Below are 6,000 nucleotides of genomic sequence, written 5' to 3' on the forward strand. Positions count from 1 at the left end.
CCAAACAATAATGAAAACAATATTGTGCAATCATTAAAAACATTATATAAAGTATAAATAAAAGCACCAATAATTTTTTTGTGTGCCAGCTGCTCTCCTAACCAAACCAGTCAACTGAGCTGAGAAAGTTAATTTATTTGGAATACTATGCATCCTCAATAAGCTTCATCAAAATTAGCACTTTATGAAAACCTTCCACACGCTGCCACTTCCTCCTCCCCCAAGGAAAGACTCCTGGAAACTCTGCTATAGGTAATGAATACCTGGTCCCAGACTGTCAAAGCGTGTCATCAACAGTGTGGGATGCAGAAGCTCTGCACATTGGAAACAGAAGCCAGCAAATCAGCATTGGGGTGGAGCAAAGGGGAAATTACTAACTACATACTGTACAAGACTTGTCATAAGGCTATGTGGTGATAAGTTTTACGTTTATAGTTATAATGAAACAATACTATTCATACTATAAAAATAATATACATGTATGATGGAGAATTAGGAAATGCAAATGTTATTAAAATTGTTTAATACTAGGTAATTTCTTTAAATAGATTTGGGGGGGCATGACATTGGTGTAATGTGTATCCGTATATCCAGTTATTTAAGGTTTGAAAGGCAAATACAGAAAATTACAAGTTCTTAAAAAACTATTCTTTTACTGAAAAGATTTAGTTTTTCTAAGTAAGCAAAGATCTGATAACGACAGTGTGAAGTACAGGAAATATTTAATAAGACATAGAATCTTTGCTTCTTAGGCAGATTACATAAAAGGCAAAGAAAAAACTTTTATAAGCTTTTAATAACAGAAGACCCATAATCTAAGATATCTTATGATTTTAACAAAGAGGAAATTAAACTCTAGTTTTGTATCAGCACATTATGAGCAAGTCTGGCAAGGTACTCAGGAAACTTTTCTAATACTGAGGATGACAGCAAGGGAAAACCTAAAGTGTTGGCAATGATGAAGCCGCCACCTCAAATGCCTCCTGGGGAAATTCCTGGTAAAGTCCCTGAAGAAAAATTGTCTTCACGATGAAGAGTTCCTTGATCCTCCCCATTCTCCCTCTATTCCATTTTCACCCATCCCCTCTACCTTCAAGCTGAAGGGGTCATCTCCCTGTCTAAACTCTGTAGTTCTTTATTGCTCCTTGTCCTATGGACCTGGCCCTTTGCTACCTTATGTTGCCCTGATTTATAATCATCCACCAGAGCGAGACCACCTGCATGCAGGGACTTTCCTTTACCCCTCAGAAAGACTTGCAAGGAGATTTGCACTGATCCGATGCCCAATGCATGATATCCCACAGATTTTCCGTTGTTGATTTGCATTCTTCATGAATGAGAAGGAAGGTTTTTTTCCCTGTCTTGCTGACTCACCCTCTACCATCTACAGAACCAACTGTCAACAGAGGCAGAAAGGAAATTTTGTCAGTTCACCAGAGGAGGCCTTATGCAAAACAAAGTGAGGGACAGAGTCATCCCTGGATTCCCTGATTCTTCCCTAATTTTAAGTAGGGTGGTGTTCTACTAAAGCAATATTTCCCAAACTTCAGTCACTCACATCCCTCATTCACAATGTCTGCCCCATCTGTATGCCACCTATAATACTGCTTATTTAAAAGTCTCAAAATCAATTTGCCTATTTAATTAAATAACTTTTTAAAAGAAACTTTCTACAGTTACTGAAAATGGGAGGAAAAAGTATTATTTGCCAAAATTTGAGGATAACCATAAACATAAAAACAATAAAAGGGAGATAATTAATAATAAATTAGATGACTAGTCAGGACACTTGAGTTTCAGAACTGCCTTCTTTTTGTTAAATATGTGCTCTTTGTTTGAAAGAGAGATTAGCGAGTGCTAGAAACAAAGACATAAACCAAAGTTAGACTTTCTTCTTGATGCACTCAAAAGATTGAAATAAATTTGAGAGGAAGACTATGGTAGGATGAATAATGCCCCCCGCAAAGATGCCCATGTCCTAATCCCAGAAACCTGTGAATATGTTACCTTACATGGCAAGAGAGACTTTACAGACGTGATTAAGTTAGGGTACTCGAGGTGGGGAGTTTATTCTGGGTTATCTGCATGTGTCCAATGTCATCACAAAGGTCCTTATAAGAGGGAGACAAGAAGGTCAAAGTTAGAAAAAGGAAATATGACAATGGAACAACCAGAAGTTGACATGATACACTAGGAGCCACGGAATGCAGGCAGCCTCTAGAAGCCAGAAAAGGTAAGGAAACAGATTTTCCCCTGAAGTCTCCAGGAAGAATGCGGCCCTATCAACCTCCTGATCTTAGATTTCTAACATTCAGAACTGTAAGAGAATAAACTTATATGATTGTGAGCCACTAGGTTTGTGGTCATTTGTTACAGCAGCAGCAGAAAACTAATATACAGACTAACTCTCACATCATGTGATTCAACATTATTTAATACCATGCACATGTACCAGTTAAAATCTTCCATAGCCCCAGCGGTGTATACCTACACTTGGGAAACACTGCCTAATGAACTCCACTAGGGCATCAGGGAAAATGGTAGCCACAGATTAAAGCAACTGTAGAAGAATTTAGGCCTGAGGCAGTGAAGCTGGTTACTAAAATGGTAGCTGATTATAGGGGAAGCTCTGTGTGGTAGGTGTCCTGCTTCCTCCTCTGCTTTGGCCTCCCTTTTTACTGTAGCACCTGAGCCTGAGCAGACAGCATTCCTGAATCAGCCTTCCTTCAGTGAATGGACTCTGTAATGACATAGGTCTGGCTAGAGTTCCTTCTGCTCCTAAATTACACTGCCTTTCTCTTAGATTAAAATAGGCTTGGGAATATTTTCTCAAGTTAAAAAAAAAAAAAAACACTTACTGTGTTTTTGTACCATTGTAAAAGTAAAATTGTTTATTACAGACATTTTTAAACATAGAGAAAAGATAACAAAGAAAATAATAACTAACCAGTAACTTCAGCCCCCAGAGAAAACTACTTGATTAGTATTTTGATAGATTTTTCTCTGGTCTCATTTCTACTCACGTCTGCTTATAATTTAAAAAATATTCAATAAATACTATGTAGTAGCCTTCATTTTCCCCATTAAAACATATTATGAATACTTTTGTATTAGCTATAATACACGTCTACAATATTTTTGTAATGACGGAACAGTATTGTGTCGTAAGGATCAAGTAGAATTTCTGTAACCATTTCATTCACATGGCTATTTATGCTGTTTCCAACTTTTCACCCTCTTCCTCATAAACATTTTTGTTCACTATTGATGGTCCTTAGAAATAAATTTCTGAATCAAGAATACTTAAATTTTTTATACATATTGCCAAATTTCCCATCAGAGAGTTATAAAAATTAACATTGAAAAAGAAGGTTTTTTTTAAAGAGAATTAAATGCATGCCTGAGTAAATAAAAGAGAGGAAAATAAGTGATAACCTTTTGGGAGAAAAGAGTAAGAAGAATATTTCATATTTTATATGATAAGCAAGGGAATATGCTTGCCTATTTCTTGACTTGACCATCTACTGGAGAAAGAAGAGATGCTCTGGAAATGGAGTGACTTCTTAAAGGGGAAAAAAATAAGTGAGGAAAATTTTTAAGCGTATTTAGATGAATTTATAAACACCTCTAGAATCAGTGTTTTCAGGTTACAGAAAGGTATAGCAGGTGGACAGTCCCCATTATGGCAAAATGTGGAAGGTCTTTTCAAGGCCATTGCCTATTTCAGAAAAGTCTTGTGGAAGGTACACACTCAACCAATAATAGATTTGATGATTTACTCAATACAATCAAATTGTGTAGACAAAGTAAATTTCTGCTTTAGCTGTGTACACAAATTATCAGTTGGAGAACTTTCAAATTCCTCACTTGCTAGGTGCTGTCAAGGGAAAGCCCATGGCATCCACAGCAGCCTAGCCCATCCAGGCAGCTTCGCCTAGACCTCACATGGCAAACTTTATCCACTCAAGAGCATGGTCTGTTGTCGGGATCACCCATTCCAGGTTCCATATCCATTAAAATATGAGGTAGAAAATTTCCAAGTAAACCTTGTTTTCAGTCTTCTCCACCTCAAGCCAAATTGAACAGAACCCCAATAATAAGGACAACAACAATAAATAACAGCAACATATTAGGTAGCTTCTGGATGCCAGACATCACTCTGTGCACCTCACACATATTTCACTTAAGCTTTACAACAATGCTGCAAGAAGGTGTTATTATTATTAACTTATAGGTAAGAAGAGAGAAAATCAGAAAATTGTCCAAGGGTCCACAGCTGGTGAGAAGCAGAGTTGGGATTTGGACCCAGGTCTGTCGGATTCCACTACAGTTAATTGTCCCTTCCAGGTGGGACTGCCTGCTAGGTGTCCCTGTGAATTGAGGCCTCAGTTGGTATTTCCAGGCTACATAACTAAACCTACACATTCTCACACTTACCCCCTTAATGACCCTGGGAAAAAAATTTTAAAGAAACTCCATGACAGCTAGAGTCTTTTATAATCCTCAATTGTACCATCCTTTATTAGGTATATTATAGGTTTTCAAGAGCAGGAAAAGATTGTTTTTCTTCTATATCTTTAAGGGCATTGTTTTAAAATTGTAAAGTTTCTAGAATTTTCATTGTTTGTTTTGATCTATTTTATTTGGTCTGTATCAATGTGATTAATTATCGGCTGCATATTCCCTGTTGGAGAGATATACTAGACACATCACAGACAATCAAATAAACATTTCAGGGCAGGAGCCCTTGGGGAGAATCTTTGGAAATCATACAACATGTTAGTAACAGAGTGAGGTAGGCGATCAGCTGCTATGTTCTGGGAACAAAGAGAGTCTCAAAATCAAGAATGCTCTTGCACTGCTGGTGGGAATGTAAATTGATACAGCCACTATGGAGAACAGTATGGAGGTTCCTTTAAAAACTAAAAATAGAAGTACCATATGACCCAGCAATCCCACTACTGCGTATATACTCTGAGAAAACCATGATTCAAAAATACACATGTACCCCAATGTTCATTGCAGCACTATTTACAATAGCCAGGATATGGAAGCAACCTAAATGTCCATCAACAGATGAATGGATAAAGAAAATGTGGTGTATATATACAATGGGATATTACTCAGCCATAAAAGGAGTGAAATTGGGTCATTTGTAGAGATGTGGATGGACCTAGAGTCTGTCATACAGAGTGAAGTAACTCAAAGAGAAAAATAAGCATCGTATATTAACGCATATATGTGGAATCTAGAAAAATGGTACAGAAGAACCTATCTGTAGGGCAGAAATAAAGACGCAGACGTAGAGAACGGACATGCAAACACAGTGCGGGAAGGGGAGGGTGGGATAAATTGGGAGATTAGGAGTGACATATATATACTACCATGTGTAAAATAGATAGCTAGTGGGAACATGCTGTATAGCATAGGGAGCTCAGCTCTGTGCTCTGTGATGATCTAGATGGGTGGGGTGGGGGGATGCAGGGAGGGAGGTCCAAGAGGGAGGGGATATATGTATACATATAGCTCATTCACCTCAGTGTACAGCAAAAACTAACACAACACTGTAAAGCAATTATACTCCAATAAAAAAAAAAAAGAAAGAATGCATAGAAAGGAGAGGCAACCTCTGAATACAGAGACACTTACATCTAATGACTTTACAGGGGGACAGTGGCTGTTGCTAGGACATCCCATGAATGCTAGTGAGGTGATAGAAGGGGCCTTTATTTATCCTGTTTCCTCTCGAGACCTTCTCTCTGTTTTTACTCCCCATGCCGCTTCCTTTCCTTAGCTTCCATCATGCTGAAGCTGGTCTTACACATTTGGGAAAGTTGTTTCCCTCTCCTGGGCCTGTTTTACCTGTGAAATAAACTAGTTGATCTGTTAGGTGTTTGTTAATCTCATTGTGCTTTATTCCTATAAATGTGATTGCTTTAAAAACCAGGGCAGATGAAAGCAGAGCTGAACACCAAGTACTTCCACACCCCAGCAGCCAGG

This window comes from Monodon monoceros, unplaced genomic scaffold, assembly GCF_005190385.1.
Source record: "Monodon monoceros isolate NGI ecotype Baffin Bay Population unplaced genomic scaffold, NGI_Narwhal_1 Super_Scaffold_4, whole genome shotgun sequence".
NCBI classification, from domain to species: domain Eukaryota; kingdom Metazoa; phylum Chordata; class Mammalia; order Artiodactyla; family Monodontidae; genus Monodon; species Monodon monoceros.